Here is a 27,924-nt window from a genome sequence, read left to right as displayed (position 1 = left end):
AGGGGATGGAGAGACCCCACCACCTGAGGACTATGGAGCTGACTGTAGGTATTGGCATTATTCATCAACTAAAACTCACACAAAATAACCTTCACATGTCACTGACCAGAAACTCTCCTCTCTCATATCAAAGTCCCAATTATTGAAAAAACAGCATTATGGACACTTGTGATAAAAGCCCACTACTGACAGCGGTAAAAGAATTTCCACCACAGATGGGTAAAATACTGCACAGTTCTGCGGCCAGTGGTAACAGCATTACCACTGCCCCCTCCCCCGTTCTAAAAGAACATACCACTGAAAGTGCTCATTTTTGCCCTAAATTGGACAGGTTCTGATATTACAAAGTGTAAAAACATGCAGTCATCTGCACAATTTGAAGTTCGTTTTGACCCATATTCAGAGCTGGACTGGCCTATAGGGAACTCTGGAGATTTTCTGCTATGCCTCTGCACCCTGGGCCTCTTTTGTGTGTCAACCTACTGTATTTCCAAATGTTCCCATATAAATGTAAAGAAAGGGTTGGTCTTGCTGAAAATGTGTGATATGGGGCCACTTTGAAAATTATTTTCAGGACCTCTTTTGGTTCCCAGTCCACCCCTGCACATATTACATACCCACATATAGTAACACAGAAGGAGCAACAAACATTTTAATGTTACAGTTGCATAGGGTATAAATAGGGCAGTAGTATATGCCCTGTGTTTAGTTGTTGTACCCAAAATCATGTTTTGTAGTGAGGTGTGTGGAAAGAGTTGAACACAAGTGGAAGATGGAGTGAGAAAGGTACTCTGGTAGAATTGAGGTATGCGTGTTAACATGGCGGAAGTGTTGCCATATTGGATGTTAAGGCCTAGTACACGATGAGCAGAGTAGAACACAGGCCCAGATGTGAAGCTGCGGATCAGTTTCAGCTCAGTTCCAAAAAAAACCCCTTTCCTGTCATTCCCCAAGATAGAAGCCGAGGTCAGAGACACCCACAGTGCACAGATAATCACTAATTATATCCAGCTGCAGGGCCTGAACGTGGTGGAAATGGAATGTTAGCTTCTTGGAGAGCTGGTAGGGATGCACCCTTTGAAGGAAAAATTCATGAGAATAGGGTGTGAGGTTTTGTGATGCCAAGGGGGCAAGGAGAACATTGAGTGCCCTACTGCCCTCACCTAAGAGCAGTAATCCCATTTGAATTACAAGTAGACACACAACTGAAGCAAATAAATCCCTGAAATTCAGACTAAAGAGCGGCACCCCAGTCACATCATTAGTGGGCAACTGGGGGTTGAAGGAAATAAGGGGGGAGCTGTGTCTGGAACGTTCCATGATTTGGGATAGGAGGAGCAGAGGTGATGCCAATAAATCTAGAACAAGGTCAGGGTGCAGCTTGTGTGCCACAGCGTCGGGTATAATGAGAAGGCCTATTGTCTTATCAAAGCGGAGTTGGCCTCGCCAGTTTACTTTGATCATGTCTGGATCGGTGGGGTGTATATTACGTGACTGCCATGATGTATTAATGTGTCAATATGTTCGTACAACCTATCCCGCACCTGGATTCAATAGTGACAATGCATTAGACAATGTTTTTAGGGGAATGGGTTTTGGTTATCACCTTTAAATATAGACTGGGCCTTATGCCTTCTTATCTGCAAGACCGTATTATTAATAAAGTTAACAGCAGAACCCTCAGGGCTAGCAACCAGATTTCCTTCATTCTTCCTAGATGTACAACTAAGAAGGTAGAAAATGGAGTCTTCTTTACTGCAGCCTCTAAGGCTTGGAACCTGCGAACTCCGGAAGTTACGAGGCCAGGTTTTCTTAGTCCTCTTTAAGAAAAAACTGAAAACTTGGTTGTTTTCTTAAACTCCGATGTAGATCTGACTGATGATCTCATACTAGGACTGCTTGTTGGTCTCCTTTGGCTATTATGTTTTTGTGTTCCTTCTGCGGCCTAACACCTATGGGTCCATGGCTGCCCTATATAAATAACTTAAAGTAAAGTCAAAAGTAAAGTAGAAGATAAGGTGTGTCCGGTCGGTCCAGGGACTATAGGGCAATATTAGTATGTTCTATAGGTGCTAACCAATGAGGGTGGTGGGATAACTATGTAACCTATGTCTTCAGATTTTGCAGTTTCCCGTTATAAAACCTAAAACTTATTGGGAGGTGATGAGGTACATGTCAGTTTGGTTCAACTGGACCGTCTGAGACCTGTTTGTATGTGATGAATCTTGTTTTCCCTTGCAACGAGGTGCAGTGATTATTTGGCCATTTTGATTTTTTTTTATCGTTCGGGTTCTGATTTGCCTTGCTCTTTTTTCAATTTGGTAAAAATGATGATCTGATTTTAAAATGTGTTTAAATTGAAATGAATTACGGGGAATTCAATATATTTTTAATGTGATGGACCTTTTGGTGCTATACAGAGCACTTTTCTTTATTATTTGAATCTGTGACATCACTGTTGGGAAACAATGCCACCTTTTATGTGATTGGTTAGGTAGTTTACACATTTTGGAGGCAAAGAACTGCAGTGGAATATGATGGTTACAATTAGAAATACAATCAACTGTGATCTCCAGAACTCTTAAGTAGGATTTAAAGGAGGAGAAGCACACACCTGAACTCGATCATTTTTAGTTTTGGATTCTGGGTGGCACTTTACCACCACCCAAATTAGAGCTACGCCTACTGCACAGAGAGGTACATGGGATGTGGCAATGGATAGTGCTGATGGAAATCTAGGAGCACTCAAGGTTAATAACTATTGGTCAGTTTAAATCGTTTTCTGGTGCTAGGAGAAAAAAGGGTCCTATAGCATGGACCAGATAATTAATCTAAAGGTAAAAAAGAACAACAGAGGCCCGGTTGTTGTCTCTTGCACCTAGCCGGTCAGATGGCACAACGAGTAGAGCACTCGGAAATAAGCAGCGCTCAGATGCCTGAGGGTTAGTAGCGCTAGATAAATGCTAAAATAAATACATGATAAATAATTCCTTCAGTATACTGCATTTGATTTAAATATATGTTTAATGTGCATATATTATCAACTTCTAGTCAACAAGTATTTCTTTGTTCAATAATTACGCGTTTCAAAGTAATTCATCACAAGCATCAAATTAATAAATTGTATTATTATACATAAACAATTTAATGTGTTGGTCAAGTCCCAACAGAAACCTGTTTAAAATGCATTTTTAGCAATTACCTATTTTCAGCACTTGGGACTGTTTAATTCTTTCCAAACACGTTTCAGATTTGTAACACTTCTTCCAGGGGACAATCCTTTTCCTACAAAAAGAATATATAAACTTAGCAAAAGTTTATATACTAAGGTAAGAAAAATAATCCTTAATGGATATAATCATGCCTACTAACCCGAGTTAATATAACAATACATCCCAAAGGGCAATTAAATGAAAAGCCTGTTCACATTTGTTGTTAGAAATATCACAATAACATAGTGTTCACATTTAGAAAATTATTTCAAACTTATTTAACATATCTGAATCATATTTAAAAATATCAGGACTTATCTAGATTGTTGTCTAGTAAGTGGCTTGCATTTATATCAAGGCTGTTTTTATATATCGTTAGGCTATATGTCATTCTCCATCTGCAATAAATCCTTTGAGCAAACACTTGTGTATGTATACATATTTCTCAATTCAAAATTGAATTAGAAAAGCTATTTGCAGTGCTTACCCTACCGAGGTTCATACAGTTCTCTAATATGAGCTCTGTGGAGTGTGTGACTTGGCTCCAATGGATTTTCTTGTTTTCACATTTCAGGTGAAAGGTTTTTTTAAAACCTTTTTAAACCCACCATAACTTTCTTGGTGTTGCTAAAGACTATTTCTTAGAGAAAAAGGTTTGCATTTTGCCTAATTTCCATACCCACAATGTCTTGCTGTTGTGGCTGAGAATTGGAGGAGAACATCAAGCGATGCTTACTGGGGGCACTGTGGAGTGTGTGACTTGGCTTCAATGGATTTTCCTGTATATATATATATATATATATATATGCTGATCTGGGTGATCTGGGATATCCTTTAACTCAACATTTCATAGACAAACATAGCAGTAATGACAGAGAAATGAGATTTTAGGACTGGCTCACATCCGGGAGCATGACAGGCAAGGAAACAGAGAATTCAAACTACGACGATGGGAGGCAAAGCTAATTTGTGAATTGAATACTTTGAAACCATTTGGGCTTAATGTTGACTCAGAAATGTGTGTTTTTCAAATGATCTGTATTTCATAATGTATTCTATGTTCACATAGGGCCTCATTATGAGTTTGGAGGTAGCCATGGTGCTATTAGTGCCATGGCTGCCTCCAAACTCGGGTCCGGGTAGTCAGAATGGGGATTTCCTGGGTCATTCCAACCTTGAAGGATCTGGTAAGTCCCCATTCTGAAAACCATTCCCTATTCCCATTCGCGCCCCCATAGGGCTCAATGGGAATGGGAAAGGAGCTAATAATGGGCTCACAAATAGCAGGCCCGTTATTAGCTCCCTGGTCCGTTAGCGGCTCCCGCTAACCAGCTGCCCTTAGTGGGACCCGCTAAGGCACCTCAGAATGCGGCGGTAGGGGGTTAATGTCACCGGCATCCTTAACGGTGCTGTTAACCCCCTACCACCGTACTCATAATGAGGCCCATAGACTTTTATTTTCAGTTATTATGATGAAATGGTTTTTGGAATTCAGCACTTTATCCCTGTTCAAGCACCCACTTTCCTTATGAAATCTTAGTTAGAGCCAGAGGAAAAATCGTACACTTTGGGTCTCAACAGAATGTTCAAGCAGTAGGCGAATGCATAGACACGTTACAGTGTATTCAGGCAGATTTTGAATACGTGTAATGCACTTGCACTTTGTAGTTTTGTTATGCTGCTATAGATACTTTGCACAGTGTTATAAGTAGATTTTGCACTGAGGCATTTGCACTATGTACCTAGTGGGATATATTGATAGGCGTCTTCCTAGATAGTTTAGAGAATAGAGTTTTTGAACTGTACTATATAGGAATAGTCAGTGGTTATGAGTGTGAAGTTCTATAGCATTTGCGCCCTATAAACTGTCAATGCTGCTGCAGCTAGACTGCATCTTGTCAAATTCACATTTTTGTACAGAGATATAAGTACCAAAAATTGTTCAAAGCCCACAGGAGATATAACTAACAGAGTCGGCGCCCGCATGAATGTTGCCTTGGTTCAGATTTTAATTTAATGGCAATTACACAATGACAAAAGTTATTGTTTCACCAATATTGTAGTTGTTATGATCGATATTCATGTTATTTGCATGATTGACATGAAATTATTTGTATATACTGTATGTCCAATGCTGCTGCTCTCTAATCCATACAATTTCCCTAAGCAGGATTTGCTGGCACTGCCTTGATATCATATCAGGCATTAGTACCCGGCAACGATCAATGAGCTTGTTACAAGCAGGCTCATTGGCCCTCGTCCGGGTCTTACCCTAGCGAGAAGGCTCTGAAACCACCGCAGCTCCGGGGTTCCTTCCGTGACTGGCCGCCATGGAAAAGGAGAAAGGACTATATGTAGTCCCTTCTCCTGATCGCAGCAGCCATTTATTTTGCTTTTTTTTCCTCAAGTCGAGAAATTGTTGCATTGCCATTTCTTGACTCGAGAATAATTGCACATATTAATAATGGTAATATGACCCTCGGAAATATGAAATGAAATGCTGAAGGATTTCTTTCTCATTTAGAGTGCACGGGAACAACAACAGGCTTCTGTTGTTCTGTGTTCCATTTAGATATGCCATGGAAAGTGCTCACTTTGTTATTTAGTGTGCCTTTCTACGTTCCATCATCTTTCAATGTGCACTTTGTCCCGAGGCCCATATCAAAACTGGAAATGGGCAGCTAGAGAAAGATTTGTGTGGTGTTGTACATGTCACACTGTCTTGTGTGAAGTTAGTGGAGTGTATGTTGTGTTATCTTTTTTGTGGATGTATGAGTATGGTGACCAGATATCCTGGGGACAGATCTGGTTTCTGACATCATGCCCTCTTACCCCAAGAAGCTTCTGAAAAACATTCAAATGTCCCAGTTTTAGATACGGACATTCAAGCTAGACCCTTATCGGACCGCTTCCCTAAAGAAGGATGACTGAAGGTCAAGTTTCAGCTGTGGGAAAAACCTGTTGTGATGGAGAGACTGTGTAACATAGGCAGATTGTATTGCAGACAGAAGGACAGAATTCCCAACAACAACAAAACAAAAGCAAATGGAGATTAAATGCCATGTGGTTAGGTACTCGGGTAGAAAGCCAACAAGGGAAACTCTACGATGGAGGATAGAAGTGTATGAATGGGCTCCTAACCACCTTAACCCAAGCAGGCCCAACACTTAAGGAATGAGTGCACGTTGGTACGTAGAGCAAGTTTATTGTACAATCGTGACGGGAGGAGCTCGATGACACGGCAGACCCAAACTAACCCAAGTCTCGGCGAACCACATTATATACATTTTCCCAACAGTAAAAAAAACTCCAATATAATTTATTCCAATCAACCCTCACATGTGAGTTGGACAAAACCTATAAAAGAAATCCCATCTTTCTCCAATTCTTCCAGTCTCATTGGTCTTTGATTATTTTAACTACCATCTTCAGATCATATTCATTGCATACGCCTTCTTGGGATTAGTCCATAGTAGGTTGTGACATCATGACATGGTTACACATTCATATGCAAACATAATTCATTGCAAGTAACAACTGGCCTGAGCCCTTTAACCTTAATCGTAATTGCACATGGTTCGCATGGATACTTTAACAACTTGAGAGAGACCAGAATAAACAGGTTCCTTTTGAACTATTGATAGCTATCTCATCCGCCCTTGGTTTACTGATGTCCCTGGAACATTCTAATTTAGACGACTACCAATTTAGCATGAATGGCCTCTAGTCACATTCTTTGAGAATGGTTCTATGGTCATTCATGCCCAGTTTTTTTTCTTCACAGCATTTTTTGCTGAACATTTTTGCCTGAAAAAAGCCAGCAAAAGTTTTATATTTTTTTTTATTGGGGGGGGGTCTTCCCAATGCCCCCTTATTATATATTCCCTATTCCCCACCGCACCCTACCCCTTATATGCCCCTGCACCTATTTTTCAACTATATTTTCAGCCAATAATTTTCGGCAAAAAATGCTGCAATGAATGAACGTCATACTTAACGAACAATACAATACAAATAGTATTGGTCACTTTGGCCTCAAGCATCCCCTCACCCCAAATGTATTACTGGTCAAAGCAAATGTTCGGACCCCTTCCACAAGCTCCCATGTGCTTAAAAGAGATTTAATTCGCTGTATGCGACACTTCCAGGCCATACATTCTTGGCTCATTGCTAGCTGCCCATCTTCTCAGTTCATCTTAACTCATCCCCCTGCCTTCAACCCTGCAGTACCAAATTTTCCCAGCCACCTGAAATTCACCATGCAACTGCTAACTGAAGAGTCTAAATGTATTCATAAAAGCATACTATGTATACATGCATACATTGTCTTTGTATCTATCTTAGTGTGCATGCAAGTTTAATAAATATTGTCTCTCCTTTACAGTGGCCCTTCCATGACGAGTCCCCTTCCCTGCATTCACATTACAAAACTTCCTGTCACCCAGTTTCCAGGCACTATGTAGCAAACCATACCTAATCCGTGTTTTATATTTAATTTGGCGGTTTTGACATTTATCATTTGTCTTTCTACAAATCTAATATGTATCAACTTGAACACAAAGGGTCCGATTCATGGAATTATTTGCGCAGTGAATGGAAAATGTGTGCACCAAACTGCGTGCAAAATCCTGTTGTTTGTAGATTTATGCAATCGACTGTGCAGCACTTTTCTGTACCTTGTGGGGACTTCGCGCAGGCTCAGTACGTCTCTGCGAGAGGCGGGTGCCTTGCACCGAGACACCATGCAGAGCATGGGCATGGCTTGTGCAGAGGGCAGGGAAGGGGGCATACCTCGTAAAATGAGGAACAACAAGGGAAAATGTGGGCGTTATGAGGGACGACCCACAGGCAGTCCATCACACACCCACTATTGTGAGGAACAATATGCATTCATGGATCCGACCATGTAACCTTTCACCAGCGATATGCCACGTAAAGCCCTCATCTGATCTGCCACCCGTAAGCAGGTGTAGAGGCACTTGTGCATAGGAATCACAGCGCAGAGGTGGGTTTGCATGTTGGATTTCGGGGTGTATGTACACAGCCGGGGTTCAGATCGAAGTTAGGGGGGAGTGTATGCAGTGTTTCGGGGTACAGGAATGGATTATGGGGGTTTGCATGTTGTCAGGGTGAATACGAGGAACGTGCAGAAATACTTCTGCGCGCAAGCTCGTGCAGAGTTGGTCTTGGTGCGCGCAGGCTTTGTGGGATAAATGTGCACTTTTCCATGAATCATGCCCAAAATAAACACTTAAAGTAACTTATCCAATTCACTTTTAACTACAGTGGATACATATGAAATTGAAACCTCGCACCCATTTCACTGCATCCCCAGTCACAAATATGGCACGTGCAACATGAACTCCTCTTTATCCTTGGGACCTTTCATGACCACCCCAACATAAGAAGTAGACAGGAACAAAATAATGGATGTGTTCAAGGAGAGGAAGGAATGGAAGTGATAACTGTACACCCAGTGCAACATTAGTGTTTACACCAGGGCTTATCGTAATTACTGCACCTTAGTATTCTGCAGAATAAATGCCCCATACCTACCTGAGCATGTTTCCACTTTTCCAAGTGTTCCTGCAATAGTTGCTATAAACCTAAAAAGACATAGAAAGGCACCAAAGATACCTTGGAAATCGGTCAAATTAAAGAATTCTTTAATATACCCTTCATTGTTCATTGTTTGAGCTTAGACAATACCATTTATCATAATGTTGCCCTCCATATTTGATGTCCTTTTTGTAGATTTAACTATGCAACGTTAACTAGTTTTTTGGTTTGGAAAACCTTTTCACTCTATTCATGAGCAGTGCTGAATCATACATGTGGTGCGGATGCAAGGGTCTCACAGTCGCTGGGTCAGGGCGGGAGGCTTGGAGTGTTCAAGTGCAGGGATTCAGGCTGGGACAGTTGGAGATGGGGCCTGGAATGGCACAATGTTTGAGCATCGGGACACTACTGTACTGTCTTCAATAAAGCACTTCCTTCAAAAAAGCTGCCATCTTTTTTCTCTATGGTCAGGCCATATGATGCTCCAGAGCAAGCGCCAACACGAGTATGAGGAAAGGGCCTGATGTCTCTTATGTGCCCCCCCGCCCCTTGCTTCCTTGTCTAGTAGGTCGCACACTCTCGCAGAGACATGCACCATGTATGCTTTTATCCTGTCCACCCTGCATCAATAGTCCACAAAGACTACATGTGTTCTTCCACTGACATCATGAGCTACGGTTCCTGATGTATAAGTGTAATGGGTTATTTATAACGCGCTTAATACCCAGTGGTCTCTAAGCACGGACCCGGGGATCGAACCTGTGTTGCTCAGCGTCGTCTTGCTTTCAAGAGGAGCGCGGTGCCCTTGAGCTATCCTCTCGAGGATAGCGCCATGAGGTCATGGAAGTGGAAGGAGTTGGACGGCGCATAGACACGGTGCATGTCTGCTGGTGTATTGTGATTCACAGACTCAGAAGCTAACATTGAAGTGAGGAAGGGAGTTGCCAAAGGATTGCAGTCATCCGCCATTCCTCTTCCAGGACCGCCTCCTCTAGAATGCTGGCGGGAAGGAGCGGGTGCAGCATTGATGCACTTTCATCCATGATTCTTATGCTTGAAGAGGTGGGTGCTGCACAACTAATCACATTAGAAACCCAATGAACCACTCGACCACACATTGCTGAACTCCAATAGTGAGCCAGAATCTCAAAGCCCTCCAGTGAGAAACGCACAGAGTAAGACTTCACCCACCATTGTTGACATATTTTGGTGGCGGGGGCAGTGCTACAGGTGGTAATTGCAACTTCGTGTGGTGGTATATAGCACCTGTTGTAGAGTGTTTGGTAGCCTTGTGCTATTTAACCAATCAAATTAACGCAAGGTAGGTTTTTGGCAGTTTTGGAAGCCTGCGCCTGGTGTGAGCCATTGTTAATTACCATGATGCATGCTGGGGTTTAAAATACGGATTGTTTGTAAAATATAGTATAGTTGGTCGTCAAAGGTTTGGTGATGTCACTTCCCGTGATGACATTGAAATCAAAGTTCGGGTTATACCATTCCTGCAACCCTTATGTTTTTGGTCAATTGACCCCACTGAACATAATCTGAGTACCTACGTTTGATGGCTTATCAAAACTACCCGCTAACAATGTATGTTTCTCTTCAGACCTCCTTGTAGACATGGACAGCGATAACAGATGCTCTGAAACCTATCCAGAAATGTTGATCCTATACTGTTGGGCCTCCTTTAATGCAGCCATGATGTCAGTAAAGCAGGAGAACTGGTGTGACTGGTCGTATATCATTGGGTACGTATATGGGATTAAACGTATGTTAGTGTCCAATCTACATTGATTTGAGGGTATCTGCCCCCTGTGAACATTGAAGAGGTGAAAAGATACACAGTACCTCTGACTTCTTTGACACTGACATATATAAGCGCTGGCATTTTTGAAGGAACTAGTAATTCAGTGATGTCACAATACACAGCCCGAAACCACCAACAAAGGGACGTTCTGCCATCCTTATTCTTAATTAAGCGTTAAGACCCAATCTGACAGGCTTGATAGGGTGTTATCGTCCTGGGGGCCCGAGTTAAAGACCTGACTGAAAGCCAGGTCATTTAATGAGGGTTCCCCGGGCCGATAACAACGGATCCGGCAGGCCGGAACAGATTTGAATGCTATTAGCGCCCCGGGTTGCCAATCCGGTAACACGGGGTGCTGAGAGCATAGTATTTTCCGTCAATGAACGAGACACCTCATGGCGTCCCGTTCATTGAATGAAAATACTTCAGTGAGATGGTCGCCATGGATATGAAAGGCCAGACTCCATATGCAGCCCTTCTTCCATTTTCATGGCAGCCACAATGGACCAGGAGTTGAAGCAGCAGCAGATGCGGCAGCGGCATCAGCTGCAATCAGAAAGTTGGGCGAAAAAGAAAGAAAGGGAAGGGATGGTGTGGGGAAGATCGTTGGTGGGTGAAGCAGCCATAGGCAGCTTGGAACACAAGCTTACATCGGGAGATTCAGCCCACGTTCCTTGCCTCCAGATTGACTACCTCCTCCATGCCGGGTGCTAATATATACTGACCCTGCAGGTATGGGTAAAGAATACTGGAACTGTTTGTTTTCACTAGGAAGCCCCTTTAGTATCAAGCCCATTCAGTGGGCTCATCTTGTTGTAAAATAGATAGGATCATTTTTAGGGGAACAGAGTGGTAAATCGCGGTGTAAAAGGAAGCGCGCATGTGTTCAAACGTTTGTGGTCTCGTGCATTCAGTCTACATGTCTCGCAAAATGACCCACCGAGATAATGTCCAGATAGCGTGTATCTCACCTTAACACAGTATTTTACGTAGTGTACATACACATTCATGCGGATAGATTGCTAGAGAACAACTGTCTGCTGCCAGTGCCCTATTTTGGGTCACTGTTTTTTTCGCAACTCACGATGAGTACGGGGCTGCACCTCATGGCTGAACTGCACACAAGTTCTAAACAGGCAATAACCACCATAGGACGACTGATGGGCAACCTAATATTTTCAGAAACCGTTAGCCGAAAAATGACCACACTACCGCACGCTGTTGCCTACAATGTTGGTGAAGGTCTAAAGAGAATGATCTTCCTTCAGCAATCCATGCCTAGCGAACCCCAATATTGGCAGCTCGTACTCTGCCAAGAAGCATGACTGTGGACATCTCACACACCTCAGACACCCATCAGCACCATGCGGCCCTGCAATTGGCATACATACTTATGAATACCTTGTAATGTAACGTCAGCATAGCAAAGAATAGCATAACCTCATTCAGCTTAGCATAACATAACACAGCAAAGCAAAGCATGGCCTAGCATAGCATACAAAAAGGGCCACCATCAACTGACTTTTCCCGCTACGATCATGAGTGCAACTATTGTGGTCTGTTCCCTAGACGTGAGGATTCTGCAGGGTTTGGTTTTAGCCAACTGCGTCTTTGAGTCGTCGACTGCTCCGTCCCATGGTTCTGCCATTTTAAGGGGTAGCCCATTCATGGAACGTTGGGCGTGATGGTAATAACCAGTGGACCCATATGCCTTCGGGAAGGTAAAATGTCCTGGGTGACGATGAGCCCGGTCCCCATGCTTATTCCCTGTCCCCCAGGTAGTACTAGTACGCAAGACATTGGGTAGGTGTTGGAAATAAAAGGCTGTGGGATTTTATTGCAGAGTTATGGTCATAACAAAACATAATCATAATTACAGTAACCAGGTTACCCCCTCTGGCCTGTGCCGCCACAACCTGGATGGGTTACCGGCTGTCCAGGTTTCCCCCAAAAGTTGTTGGCTGTTTTTTCCTAGCTGCATTTTCTGTTCCCATTTAGTTTAGGCTATTTCTTTTCACGCGCCTGGTGCTGACCGCTGTGGGGGTTTTGGCTTGTGTGGGCCGGCATTGCGTGCTGGCCTCTGGTTTCCCTTTGTATGGCTGCTCTAAGTTTGTTTCTCTTTTTGGTGGAACAATCAAGGCTAGGTTGCCCTATTTTCCAGTGTTTGTTCATAAAATCTAACAGTTTAAATTAATCTTTATTTTAGCTACATTCTGGCCCCGGCCCTTGTGACGTTGGCCTGTTTGCCTATTTTTAACAAACTTTGTAGTTTGAAGCTTCTAGAAGCGTGGCCCCGGCCCTTTGTGGCGTTGGCCTGATTACTAATCTAGAACATTATTGAGTTATTTATACTTTTTAGAAGCGCAGGCCCTGGCCCTTTGCGGGGTTGGCCTGCTCCTCTGTGCTGTGTGGTGTTTGTCCACCCAGGCACCTTTTCCCCCCACTGTTTATTAATTTTTGTTGAACCTGTTTTCCGATTCCGTGCTACATTGTAGCACACTGGCCCCCGCCCCGTGCGTTTGGCCCGTTGTGCTGTGCGGTGTTTATTCCGCACTGCTTATCAATTATGTTGAACCTCTTAGCGGATTCGGTGCTGTTTGTAACACCCTGGCCCCGGCCTTCTGGCGTTGGCCTGTTGTGCTGAGTGGTGATTATTCTGCACTGCTTATAAATATGTTGAACCTGTTTCAGGTTCGGTGCTGTTTGTCGCACCCTGGCATCGACTTGCTGGCGTTGGCCTGTTGTGCTATGTGATGTTTATCCCCACTGCATCTTAATTTTGTTGAACCTATTTCAGGTTCGGTGCTGTTTGTAGCACCCTGGCCCCAGCCTTCTTTCATTGGCCTGTTGTGCTATGTGGTGTTTGTTCCCCACTGCATCTTAATTTTTTGTTGAACCTGTTTTCAGGTTCGGTGCTGTTTGTAACACCCTGGCCCCGGCCTTCTGCCGTTGGCCGGTTGTGTTGTGCAGTGTTTAAACCTCACTGTTTATTATTTTTGTAGACCCCGTGTTTGGGTTCAGTGCTACTTGCATTTTTCGGGCCCCCGGCTTCGGTTGTTGGTTTTTTTTTGTCTTCTGTTTCTTGCTTGTATTTTCCTCCACTTATTTTTGCTGCCTGGTAGGCTCTGACCCAGTTCTCAACCATCTTGGTGTACTGTCAACCTGACTTGCCATGTGTTAATGGCCTTTCTTTTACCAAATATACCATATTTTTTTGTATGTCCCGCTACCTCTTTTGATTTCCTTCTCTATTCTGTTCTGGACACATGTGCATCACATGTTTTGTTTTTGTTACTTATGTGGCCCTACAGACCCTCAGGTATCTGACAGCTGCTACTTTTCCACAGTGTGTGGTGCTCTTTTCTCGACCTGAGAGAAAATTGAAAGGCTGAGTTCGGCCCTGCCGGGGTTCGACCCTGTTTCAGCAGGCCCTGCCCTGATCTCAGGGTGCACGCTCTACTTGTTGTGCTATCTGACTCGCTGTACCGTGTTGGAGGGTGCGGCTTTGTTTTGGGGATATATCTTCTATCTTTACTTTGGCTGCCTTTAGCGGCAAGCCTGGGGTTTTTATTCTGGCCCCTGATTTGTGTTTGTCTGTTCTGTCCCCTGTGTTGATGCTGCTCTGTTCCAATCTCAGCCACCTCGAACCGCTGGCAAAACTGGTCATCCGCTTGGGTACTACCTGTATGTTGTGGGGGGTCTTGATGGTCTGGAACACTTCTCGCTTGTTGTTGCCTTGGTTTCTGGGTTTTGACATAATCGTTCGGCTCTCACTATGGCTCTGTGTATTTATTATTGCCCCTGAGGTGTGCCGGTGGTTGTGCTAACTGGCCCGGCTCTGCTTTTCTGTGCGGGTTTTCCATATTAGACTGTACATCTTTTGATGCTTGGGGTCTGTTGGGCTGTGTTTGGTATGAACTGGACTGGACTCCGGGACAACCCTCTATGCCAGTTGTGGCTGCAAGGCGCTCTGCTTGCTGTGATACCTGACTGTTAGGTTGTCTGTCCTGTCCTAGCTGTTAGTTTCAGTTATTTGAACTGTTTGTGGGGCTGGCTCGACGTTCCTCTGCCTGCATGTGTGTGACTTTGGGGCCCTGGCTGATTGTGCCATTGGAAGGTGTGCGGGATCTGTGTCATAATGGTGCCCTGTGTGGGTGCTATCTTACTTACCTTGCCATGTGGCTTTGGTGTCGTCACCCCTTCTTCACCTGGCATTTTACTGCTGGCCCACGATGTTCTGGATGCTTCCGTGTTCTTTTGTCGTATTGTCGTTGCCCCCTTCCGTGCCTGTGTTCTGGATCTGTTGCACTACTTCAGTAGTGTTGTTGCAACTCTGTCCCCTGAGTACAGGTTTTCCTTAGTTGTGTGTTGTTTTTGGACCCCGTTTCAGGGTTCTGTTTTTATTCTGCGTATAAAGAAATATTTGGCTTGCTCCATTTTTGGATAGCCGTATTTAGTTGGAGATCCCTTTCATCGGGTTCTCTTTCTTGTGGCCTTTGTTTCAGGCTGACCCTGCTTCAGGGTTCTGTGTTTATTCTGCGCATACAGAAATGTTTTGCCAGCTCCGTTTTTTTGGATATCTGTATTTAGTTGGAGATCCCTTTTGCAGGTTCTCCTTTTTTGTGATCTTTGTTTCAGGCTGATGCTGATACGCATTGGCTTGTGTGTTGTCTCTGCCAGGCTTTAAAAATGTGCGCCAGCATGATCTGTCTGGGCGTACAGCATTTTTTGTGCTTCTGTTGGCTTTTGTACAGGTGGTTTCACAGTTCTTTTCTGAGGTCCAAGGTATCATCTTGTCCCTTGCTCCGCTCTCAAACCTCCTGTGTTATGCGGACGGCTTGTGTCTTGGCGCTGCCTGTGCTGCAACATTTTGGCAATTCGAGAAACTGTTTTGTTTGTTGGTAATTTGGCTTCTTGCGTGTTGTCCCTGGCCCGCCCCTGTTGTTGGGTGGGATAATAATTTAGCATTTATATAGCGCTACAAACCCTCAGGTATCTGAGCGCTGCTGATTATTATGATAATAATAGTAAACAGATGCTTCCACGTTAGCTGTGGTCGCATTCAAACAGCCCTGTCGCTTTGTGAAGAGTTTGGCACTCCCTGCCGTGCACAATACTGCATCTCTATGATGCCTGCGGCAAAAGTTAATAATTGCTTGAGTAACATTAGCCACGCTTCATGCTAAATTGTCAATATCAGCTCGCGCAGAGCCTGCTTCGTGGGGCCTACGACAAACGTTAATAATTGCTTGTGAAACATTAGCCCCGCTTCATTATAATTTGTGAATATCAGCTCGCGGAGAGCCTGCTTCATGTTTGTGTGTATATTTTAAAACTACGTCAGTTTCGTTGCCATGAGAACCTTCTCTTGCAGGGCTTTGGGTTGTGTATGCCCGGCGCCGTGGCAGAAACTTACTTGAAAGAATGTAGCAAGTCGCCACTGCACTGGGTTTCTTCCTCCGAGCGCTGGGCTCCCTGGGGATCTTCAAACCTTCTCCGGCCGGCCCACGCGCTCGTATGTCTTTGAAGGAACTGCCGGATTAAAGTAAAAGCGGAGGGGAAGCTGTAGTCCGTTTAAAAGTTATCCACAATTCGTTTGCCAGGCCGAGTTTCCTGTGTGACGCCGCATGCAAAGCAGGATCTTCTGAGCAGACTGCCCATGCTGAGTGCGCAGCAAACATTGCAGCTTGTTGTTTAGCTTGGATTTCAGCTTAGAGTGGAGGACGCTGAGTGAACAGCGAACCTCCTGACTGTTTGGGTCCCGTGCAGAGTCCACAAACAAAAAAGAAGAAGAGACTCTGAGTGAACAGAGTACCCTTTGGTTTGGGTCCCCGTGCAGGGTCCACAAACTGATTTGTCTATGGCTGCAGCAGCCATTATATAGGACCCAGGGGCTGCCTCTTGGGTCATTCTGTGTAGTGGGGGCTGTACTGCCAGCCCCCGGCCAGCATCTGCTGACAGCTAATTGCACCTTATGGTGCCTGAGCCTAGCTCCCCCGCCCACTTCCTGTATTTGGTGGGCCCTGATGTTTCGCATCCCTGTGTGGGTAGGGCAGGGTGATTAACACCCTGCCCCTCCCTCTGTGTTTCCTGATGCAGCGACTGTGCTCGCCTTTGTAGTATTATGGGGGTAGAGGGGAAAGTGCTGGCCCATTTGTTGGGCTGCTGCTCCCCCTCTCCCCAACCTAGCCAGCCATGGGGCACTGGTTACCCTGCCTCGCTTTGGGAGGCCCTGCAGCATTGCCCAGGATCGACCAAACTTGTTGAAAGGGACCCATAACTAAGCAACTGGTAGATCGGTGGGGTCCTTGTTTCTGCTTTGATTTTTGCAACTACTGTGTAGTGGAAATATTGTAATGTTTTTATAATAATTAATGGAGGAATTTGCGCCATTTTGGGTACAATGCAGGGATGTGGAAATGGAGTGGGTAGTGGAAAAGCAGGGAGAGCAAAACCAGAATGCAACAGTGCTACAAATAATAGGACGGTGGCGGGAATTCCACTTGATCCATTGCAAATGGCTTCTAATTGATTCAGTTGTGGCAGGTGGATGTTTGAACAACAGATGTGTAATGTCTCGTTTTAAAACAAGGGGAAGTCTACTGGCCAAATTAAACTACCAAGTTATACCAATAGAGACAGCCAGACACCAGTATCCAATTCAAAGATACAGCTAGAATCAACTTCATTTATTTGCCACACCAGGTCACGTGATGTCGAAATATCTAGTATACACCAACAACTGGACCTCAGAGAAACCACTTGGAATTGGTCAACTCGCAATTCCCAGGGTTGAGAGTTATCGGTGGGTATTTGGTAACCCTTTGGTTGCACATGGAAAGGTCAAACAACGGTACAACGTTGTTTCATCGCCAGACATTTTTATGACTGGCTTTTAAATGGGTACAAAATTACGAAAAATGTAAACAAAATGTTTGGGGGGTGGGAAAGGGCAGATAAGGGGTTGGGGGTAGGGAATAGCTAAAAATAGGTGGGGTAGGCGGGACTAGGGGGAGTAACCCCTCCAAAAATGAAAAAATTAGATGACATTTTTCGTAATTTTGTACACTTTTAAAAGGCATTTGTAATGAAAGAACATAGAACCCAAACAACCACATTACCTTGTTTGGTGCTCTTTTAAGATCTCTTACTCTCAGGGGTGAACGCCGATCCACATTCCCAATGTGTGGCACTTCTGAAGGCATAGTAGCCCTGCATCCTTTATTCCTCATACATCCCTGATATTGGTAGACGTTACTGGGCATCTATGGGTACCGTGACCAGGGTGGCCAGCAGACACAGCATCTTCCGGACTGCCCGGTACAAGCTTCTAGATTCCCCATGATTGTCATGCAACATACTACATGGAAGAGACAGCAGCACCACATACAAAATGTAAAATGTATATTTATTTTGTACTGGGAGATTGGGTGGATGATCCTTACACGTGATAATCTGAATGACCCACCACATTCGAATATTTCTCTGTTTACAGAGGTTTGGATTCCTATCCTCTGTTTACAGAAGTTTGGATTCCTATCCTCTGTTTACAGAGGTTTGGATTCCTAAAGTTCATCAGGAACAATGGCTCTAATGTTTGCTTCTAGATCTGAATTGTGTAAGTAGGTAAAGAGATGGAATACGTGTTCCGTTCGACATTCCATGTGACAACATCGCATGTGCTGACAACCTTGTCTCTCGCCATTCCTCTTGCAGAACGTACCACAATCTCACCTTTTGTATCGAGCACATTTCAGATAAACTGGCCTGCTATTGGCCCAACCCTGAGTCGGACCGGATCTATCATCTAATTCACTTGGAATATTTCTCAGCTTGCGCACCCCCCAGTGATCCATACAGTGATCCACCGGCTGCCTACATCATTGCCATGACCCTTGTGCCAATCTGTATGATCGCCCCGGCCGTTGCACTCATCGTCTGGAAGAACGGATGACCCCATGCATAGCTCTTCGACTTCCTGTATCACGTGTTCAGTTGCATCATTTTGCTTAGATACAATTGCTGTGTTTCTGATTTTGCCTTTTATATCCGAATATCTCAGGACAAGGTTAATCATCAAGACAATGGGACAAAGTTAACGAAAAAGACCCTTGTTCCCCACAGATATTGGAGTGCACCAGGACCGAGCATCCTTGATTTCCTTAAAGGTTGTTCATTCATTTAATTTGTCATTTGTATAGCACCTTTCGCCATGGGCATGGTCCCAACACGCTGTTAGTTGAACGCCCTTGGAGGAACCTAAGTACAAAGCATGGGAAATTGGGAGGTGCTATTATGCATGTGTGCATTATGACCATTAAAGGTTCTGAGGGGTGGCCAAGTTCCCTGCTATCCACCCATATCTAAACGGCATGTGGATGGGTGGACAGAGGTACACTAGAGAAATGAACTGGAGTGGGTGTGCAAGAGGATAGTCAATTATGTATGTAGCTACAGTTCAAATTTTTGTCGTGAGAGGTAGCTGCATTCTTATGGTAGAAGTGTTATGCAAAGTGTCATTCGAGTTGTGCATGAAATCAGATGCGTGCATGAGTGTAACTGAGCCTTTGGCTAATTCCATGAAAGCGGGTGAGAGGGGAAACATGCAATGGTTATATTCAAATGAATGCCTGGAATCAAGGACGTAGTGAATGTGGGGGGACAGGGGTGATAAATCCCCTTACAAGTTTAAGCAGGGGGGATACAGTATGATTTATCCCCCACAATCTGAGGATGTGGAAAGAAGAACACTTTATTTTCCAATTGCAAAGCAGGGCATCTTTTTAGAAATGTGTCTTTCTTATTCCAAATGCTTGAAATATATACAGGTGCTGCTTAGCTTCCAATTAATTGCTCAGTAAGGTCATTGTCTCGGTAGAGTAAGGGATTAGTGGATGGACAGCTGGATGCTGTCACAACCCCTTCTACCTTTATGCAAGAGGCTGCAGGGCAAAACCCAGACATCAATGATAATCTGCAGAGCGTCTTTTCAAAGACAGTGAAAAGATGTGAGTGGTAAGTACACAAAGTAGCATTTACTGTATAGTTCAGAGTACAAGTATTAATATACAAATAACATGTATGTAATTGTGTAATTTATTAAAGCTTTTGTAATAAAATATTACTATTACTATGCAAAATGTCACATTCTAAGAAACAGAGAGTTTAGCAGAGAAGTCCACTATTTAGGTTTCCTTCTCTAACTAGGAGAAATATTAAATCATGGGACATTTGGCCAGATTCTCAAAAAGTGACGCAAATTAAAGTAGTGCAGCAAAGGCACTCATTTCATTTTTGTTGCTTTCAAAATTGCTCAGATCACCTTATTCACAAAGGTGACTTGATCATTTCTGGAGGGGTCGGACAGTGGCACAAAGAAGCCCTGTCAAGCTCCCTTGTATACATTAGTTTTGGGAGCGTGCTTCCGACACTAATGCATAACAGGCTCCCAGCAACCACGATTGCTGGGAGCGCATTTCACTTAGACGGTCCATGTAAAAAAGTATTTCCATCCCTGTTTGGTAAAAGGAAATGGTTTGTTATGTTAAGTTGATTTATACTGCGCTCTGCTGCCATTTCCATGGTATCTAGGCACTCTTGTGGCTCTGTAAGGTAACATTCTGGATATGCTTTGTTTCGTACACTGGATGTTTGTTTCCGGATGGGCGGCATCCTGTGATTGCGGTGTTGAGTGTTGGAGGCTATTGGGGTTTCTGAGTTCGTTTGAGAGTGGTGTACGGTTTGGGTGTTTAGCAGGGTGGTTTGTTAGCCATCTGGGCATGAGTGGTAAGTGGGTGGTGAGGGAGGGAGGCAGGGTGGTAGATAAGAAGTGGTTAGTAGGATGTTAGGTGGTCACTGGATATTGTGCAGCAATGCTAGTGTTTTCTTTTTGTAGGGCATTCACCTTTGCATTGGCGTGTGTTTAGAATTGTATTCGTGGGACAAGACTACTAGAAAGGAAATAGATTAATATAGTAGAAATTATTGTGTATAGGGCTGTTGGCTGTCACTGGAGTAGGTAATTATCTAGAGGGGCTGGGTCTGGTCCAGGGGTTATTGGGTTTGCTGGGTACTCCTGATCTGTTATGCAAACTTGTGTGTGTGTTTCTTGAAACATCAGTCAGAGAATAGAGGAGTGTTCAGTGTAGGGGTCCTCATGGTGATGTCCCTCAGTGCTAGAGTTGCAAAGCCTTTGTGTTTGTGATTTGGGTATTGTATGGGGTTGAAATGGCCCGCCCATGAGGGTGATTCTTGTATAGTTGTTGATAAGTTATTATCTCAGCAAGTTGAATAACCAGGTTTTAAACTGTTTCCAGAAGATTAGGTGGTCTTCCATCATCCTCAATTCCTCCGGGATCAAGTTCCATAGTTTAGCTATGAGAATGGAGAAGGCAGTACCTTTAGTAGTTTTGTTTTCTTATAGTATCTTGTTTCTATTTGGAGGTCGGTGCTAGAACTTAAGGTTCTTCTGGGTTGGTATTGGGTGATTTCTGCTTGGAGGAATTTGGCTCCTTGTCTGCGTAGCAATCTATTGGCAATGCAGAGATATTTGAAATTGATGTATTCCTGACTGGTAGCCAATGTAGAATTCTCAGGGCTGCGGTGATGTGATTTCTTCTATTTAGTCTTAGGAGTAGTCTTACTACTGTGTTTTGGACGTGTTGTACTTTGGTGAGGTGTTCGGGCATTCCTAGGTAGAGGCTATTTGCATAGTCTACTCTTGATAATACCAATGAGATGATGACAAGGGTTCAGTGTGCGAAGAAGGTGTAAGGGAGAATCCCTATTATTAGTCGAAAATGGTACAAACATTTGTTTGCTATTGCTTTTACCTGTTTGGCCTGGGGTTCCAAGGTGAGACCACTCTCCGAGTATTCCCAGGTTTTGTATCACTGTTGACGATTCAGTTTGAGTTCCCATACTCGATGGCCAGGTGAGAGATGTCTGTTTTCGGTTGTTGTCTCGTGGGTTATCATTATTTCTGTTTTGTTTGGTTTTAGTTTAAGGTTGTTGTTTGCCTTCCAGGTATTTATACCAGAAGGCATTTATTGGGGGCATTATTAGGTTCCTAATTAGTAGTCAGCTTGAAAATCATTTGGGTGTTGTCTGCATAGTTGTAGGATGTCAGTCCATGAGTTTGTATGAGCTTCATTACAGGGTCCATGTAGATATTGACGAGAAGTAGAGAGAGGCTTTATCCTTGTCCTATACCGCAGGTAATGTTTTTTGTTTTGGATGTGAACAGAGGTTGGTAGGTTCTTTTGGTTCTGTTGGTGAGGAAAGATTTCAGCCACTGAAGTGCTGTGTTTTGAATGCTGAATTCAACTAGTCTTTTGATTCATTTTGCGTGTTTGATTGTATCAAAGGCATCCGATATGTCCAGTAGTATAAGGGCAGATTGGGTGTTGCTGTCAGCATTCATCTTTAGGTTGTCCCATATTGAGAGGAGTGCTAATTCAGTTTCTCTCAATAGTATGAAACCAACCTGGGATTGCTCAAGAACATGGTTGTGCAGTTCTTTGTACAGGTGGTTCTTCAATAGTTTCGCCGGATAGGGTAGGTTTGAAATAGGTCTGTAGTTGACAGGGTCATCTGTTTTTCCTGCCTCCTTTTTTAAGAGTGGCTTAATATAGGCTGATTTGTATCATTTTGGTACTATTCCAGTGTTCAGAGATAGATTAATTAGTAGTTGGGTTTAAAGAGCTGGTGTTTTATGGGTAAGTAGCTGCTTGTAGATATACAGTGGGCATGATTCTCTAGGGGACCCAGCCCTGTTGGTTTCTTTCAGTAGGTTGCTGAAGGATTCCTCGCTAATTGGTTTGAATTGGGTGAATGCTGCGCTGGTATTGGGGTTCTTGTTTCTGGGAGGGTGTTGTTAGTGGTCCTACTGGATGCCTCTATAGCTTGCTGGATTGAGTGTATTTTTGCTCTTAGGTGGTGTGCGATACTCTAACATAACATTACCGTACAGTGTTGGTGCTGCATGAGTTTTTTTTATATCCTTGATAATTCTGTCAATTTTCATTTGGGGGTTTGTTGCTGATTGGATTCTTGCAGCGTAGTCTGCTGTCTTGGCTTTAAAGACAGACGATTTGTATAGATTCATTTTGTTCAGTTGGTTTTTTTCTTCATGTATTTTCTAGTTCACAGTTTATTTTCTTGGGTTCTCACAGTTTCTCGTTGAACCATCTAGCCACTACTTTTTTTTCGGTGTCTGTTTAAAGGTTTTTAAGGATTCCAATGGTACTAACCCATGGTAATGATATGGTAATGTATATTTGTAAAGCGCCCATACACAAGGCAAGTGTTTCAAAGCGCTCAAGGGGGGAGGGAAAAAGGGGAGAAAAACAACAGCCCTTGAGTTTCTGAACGATAACAGTCTTCGCAGGCAGAGTCAGTACGTATGATACAATTAACAGTGTAGATAACAGCAAATAGGTCTGACAACGATTCTGCAGTTTTTCCAAGAGCATGGAGGCGCAAACCATTCAAGAGTTTCAGATCGTGCAACCCATCTGTGAGCCAGGTGTGAAGTTTCTTTTCAACAGTGTCTGTTGTTATTTCGTGTAGTTGGGAGGATTCAAGTTTGGTGATTTTTAGTTGTTGGGTTAAAGTTTCTAGATCAAGCCTTTTTTTCTGTTTCTTTTATTTGTCATTGGTTGTTTTATGTTAGTGGGTATTGTATGGTTTGGGATCATTTCATAGTCCCTCCAGATAATTGTTACCAATGGAGCAGACGTGGAGAGTCCATCCTGGCAGAATATTGCATCTACGGCGTGTCAAGCTCCGTGGGTGGGTCCGTTCACCATTTGTTTGAAATGGAGATTTAACAGTAGTGCACTGATGGAGCTAGTTGTGGTTTTGTTTTCCCTTTTAAACCAAACATAGAAATCTCCCAGAATGATGATGTTGTCATGATTAATGGCTACTTTTGCTATGGCATCAGTGGGTTTTGGGGCAAAGTTAAGGTTGTCACTGGGCAGTCTCTAGATATGAAGGAAGGGTAGATTGGATGGTTCGCTGAGTTTGAGGTTGACTAAGAGTGATTTGTCGTTTTCTATGTCTGTTGAAGGTAAAGGTTTGACCTGGCGGGTGGAAAAGCACCTGCTCGCAGACCTTGATGGATGACAGGCACCATTCATGAATGGTGCTGGTGCATCCGTCCTCCCCATTCCCATTGAGTCCTATCAGACTCAAATGGGAATGGGGAGTTATATTTACTGGCACCCGGCAATGAGGAATTACCGGGACCGCCAGAGCTGTAATGCCCCGGTGAGTCCCCATTGCCGGGAGCCGGTAAAAAAATGACTCTGGGGCAGCCGTGCCATTTTTAACGGCACGGCTACCACCAGACTCATAAAGAGGCCCATTTTATTAGTTTATAGTTGCCAGGTATGGCTTCATGAGCGATTACTATATAGTTGTCTGAAAGGCATGTTTCTGTGAGGAAGAGGGTGTCAATGCTGCCTTTGCTTAGGAGGTCGTACATTTCTGTGTTGTGTTTTGCCACAGATCGTACGTTGAGCAGGCTCCAGTGTAGCATGTGTGTTTTGGATGACTTGTTGTTGGATGCTTTTCCTGGTGGTCCAGTGGGGGTGGGGTGTGTGGGTTGTTTTTCTGCCACTTTGATGGGGTTGGTTGTTTCTGTGTGTTTGTCTAGATCATCTGTCCCTTTGTTGAGGAATTCCAGTGACTGTCAACACTTAAAAAAAATAGATCATGACAGAGTGAGAAAATTACCCTTTCATGACTTGAGCCTCCCTCCTGTGCCTGTTTCCACTCCAGCGCAGTGGGACGTCCCCCATTTCAGGGCATTTAAATGCCCTGAAACTGCCCCTTATTTGCGCAAATGCACAAAGAGGGAAAAGGGGCATCTGATTGTATGCATCTAGGTTGCGCTTATTGAGATGACCTTTGTGAATTGGGCTTCTACTTTTTTTGGCTCATTTGAGTAGATGCGATAGCCTATCTCCCTTGCGCCAAAAGGTTTTGAGAATCTGGCCCATTGAATTTTTCTAATGATCCACCTTTGGCCTCACGCCACCTATAAGCCACCTATAAACCAAAACTATTGCATTAGAGTACAGCTAGGGAGAAATGGCATATGAGGAAGGACACAAAGGTTGTACATTTTGTTTGTTTTTTTGCCCACCCATTGACTGCCCACGGCCATGCTAATCCCTACAGCCATTCCTTTCTAGTTCCTGCCCCTCCCCACCTGAAGGAACAACTCCTTATAGAAACTCTTTGAGCTCACTTTAAACAAGTCTTACTGTCAAACTTTGCATTCCAAGTGCCTGCCAATGTTTTTTCAAAGCAGTCATCTGAGAGTTAATGGGCCACATTACGAGGTTGGAGGTAGCCATGGAGCTATTAGCTCCATGGCTGCCTACAAAACCCTACCGACTCCGCCCTGGTGAATGGAGCAATTACCGGTCCATCCCAAAGTTGGTGGGACCGGTAATTCCCCATTCACCAGGGCCCTTCCCCATTCCCATTGAGCCCCCATATGGGAATGGGGAAGGCGCTAATAACGGTACCGCAAATTGCAGTACCGTTATTAGCTCCAGAGTCCCTTTGCGGGTCCCATCCTTAACGCCAGGAAAAACCAGGCGTTAAGGGAGGACCCGCAAAGGGAACTTGTAGTAGGGCGGTAAGGGATTACCGGCACCGGTGCCCTTACCGGCACCGGTAATCCGTTACCACCAGCCTCGTAATAAGGCCCAATGACTTAATTGGTGGTAAACGCGCAACTGGTGTCAAAAAAATGTTTAACCAAATCTGCCTTCGGCCAATCGATTTATAAGCACTATGCGTGTCCTTCAGTGACGTCCTATGCAAAACAAGGACTAGCAAATCCAAAAGTTTTGGCTTCTGTGTAGGTATTAGGCATTTGTTAAGCACTGCTATTAGATGCCCAGATATTTGCACCATTTTTCACCTGCTGCCATCAATGGCCAGTCAATATCACTACACCAGTGCCTGGCAAGTGCCTTTCCCATGCCCACACAAATGCCCAACATGGCGGCATTGCCAATGCTTGTTTTTAATTTTGGCTGAAAGTTGTCAAATAGGAACCTCTTTAAAAAGTGTTAGAAAGGCACATTGTTCTTTTTGATTAATTATGTAAATTGAAAGGACATGCATTCTGAGATGTGCTGAACATCAAGAAACTCCTTTAATTGTAAAGTATGAAGCAGGCACAGCATATGCCCAAGTATGCTTTGGCAATAAACATGCCAGAGCTGCATAGGCAGCACTGCCCATCAATGCATATACACCATTGCAGCACTGCACATACACTGCACTACACTGGACACCCACACCACCCAGCACTGCGTATATACACCCAATGCAGTACTGTGCATACCCCCAACCCCACTCCACCCAACCCTGCGCATACAGACACTACACTACACACACACACACAGCATTCCATCACAGCACTACACACTACCCCCAGCATAGCAATGCCCACACTTCACCCAGCTGTGCATACAGCACCACAGCACTGCACTGCACACTTCTGCTGCCCATAGCATGACACACATACATCTGACTGCACCACACACATACATACCCTACAGAATATGTAAGTGCAGTGCTATCCAAGCATGTTGAAGTCTGGGCTTATTGTGCTGGTGTTCATAATGCTATCTTGCTCTACTGTGAAAACTACAGATAATTGAATGTAGCATCACTGTGCAAGTTGGGAATATTTGAATCTGCCATTGCATATGATAACTTGGCATATTGGTACCTGGTGGAACCTTACATTAACATCATAATAGAGTGAAACAGAATCTTGCACTCGTATGCTAAATGGGCATAATATAGTCAGGCACGTCTTTGCTAACTGGACATAATGGAGTCTGGCACTAACTGGTCATCGTGGACACAGGCTCTACTATGCAATTTTGCATAGCCTTGATAATTGATTGAGCACCTGGGCACTGAATGGTAACTGTGTGAGAACCTGATGTACAAATGTTGGTACCTGGTGATGGTATGACTACCTTGCATTTTGATAATAAAACTTTGAAATGTTGTAAGCACTTGGGCTTTTGATTGTATTACTTCGTATGGGGTAGCACTATATTGTGCATCGAGTGAGTACCAGAGAAAGATCAAGCCAATACCTGACAAATTGTTGTACTTTCTGGGCCTATGATTGAAATAGCTGGTAATTAGCATAGGTACCTGGAGATTAACACCAATGCACATAAAATGCTTATATGTCAGCCACCACTATTTGCCTTGTCAGTGCTTGTTCTAAGTGGAGTCTAAAATGTTGCAGCAGGCATAGTAATAGGCAAACTAGCAATTGGATCTATCAACCTCTTTTGGGTCATTATCTATACCGCTATCTCCCTCTTAAATGCTCCTCCTCCCATATCATAGGTTTTCCACCACTCTCATACTAATTTGTTAACAACTATCCTCCTGTCCACCACTCCCTTCTTTCACTCTCCCCAACTACCCCTTCTGACCTCTTCCATTCCACTCATCAGGCAGAAGCTGTGAAATGATTGTGAAACACCCAGAAATCTAATGTGTCCTCCTCTCTGCACAGTTGGCAACCTTATCAAGCATCCACAAGTATTCTTCAGTCTAAAAACTGGTAGATATGTTTCGAATGCATCTTCCCAGAGAAAGAGATTTCTTTGCACAGGTGAAGGTACTGCACATCCTCTACACTGTTCAAGTTCCTTCCCGTGAGGCTCAGTGAAGCATTAGTATTTTGAGACGACGGAAGACCTGAGTGTGTTCAAGTACATCTCAGAAAAGAATGAATCATATTGCTCTGTGATATACATAACAATATCATGGATCTGGACGAAATACAAACAATAGCAAAACTAATTGCCATGGATTCTAAAGGATAGAAATATACAATACATTACAATATATCAAATCCCTCTTACAACAATGACATTGAGAGCTTCAAAAAGATGAATAGTACTTTGTTTCATTAACGTCCTTTCTGTAAGATCTCAAATGTATGAAAGTTAGTTTTAATAGTTCACAAATACTGTATTTCTAACACTGTTTTGCTGAAAATGTGTTTATAATGAGCTTTAAGTATTGTGCTATTGATAAGACATCTGCAAATTATTGGAAGTGTGACTGTGTTTCTAAAACTGTCATTCTCTGTTTTTCTTTTTTTAAATAAATATAAGAGCACATACGTTTTGGCACTTTGGATTGGGTTATGTTGTGTCTGTAGCTAAACCCCAAAGGTGTCCCCTGTACTCCTCATTGTGTGTGTCTTTTACGCCCCTACCTAGAATTGGTACATTCAGCATAATTCTAAACATCTGTGTAGATAAATTAGGGTGGCATCAT

The 27,924-nt window shown here is 43.7% G+C and overlaps 1 long non-coding RNA gene across 1 annotated transcript; it reads left to right on the top strand.

Annotated features, from left to right (window-relative positions):
• LOC138521519 (uncharacterized) lies at positions 1-27,748 on the top strand. The gene is made up of 3 exons (XR_011283068.1): positions 1-44; positions 10,378-10,519; positions 18,295-27,748. It is a non-coding gene; the product is annotated as an uncharacterized lncRNA (long non-coding RNA).
• The last annotated feature ends 176 nt before the right edge of the window (positions 27,749-27,924 follow it).

This window comes from Ambystoma mexicanum, chromosome 13 (assembly GCF_040938575.1).
Source record: "Ambystoma mexicanum isolate Mex_15411 chromosome 13, UKY_AmexF1_1, whole genome shotgun sequence".
Taxonomy (NCBI): domain Eukaryota; kingdom Metazoa; phylum Chordata; class Amphibia; order Caudata; family Ambystomatidae; genus Ambystoma; species Ambystoma mexicanum.
This window is presented reverse-complemented; position numbering and strand designations above follow the sequence as displayed.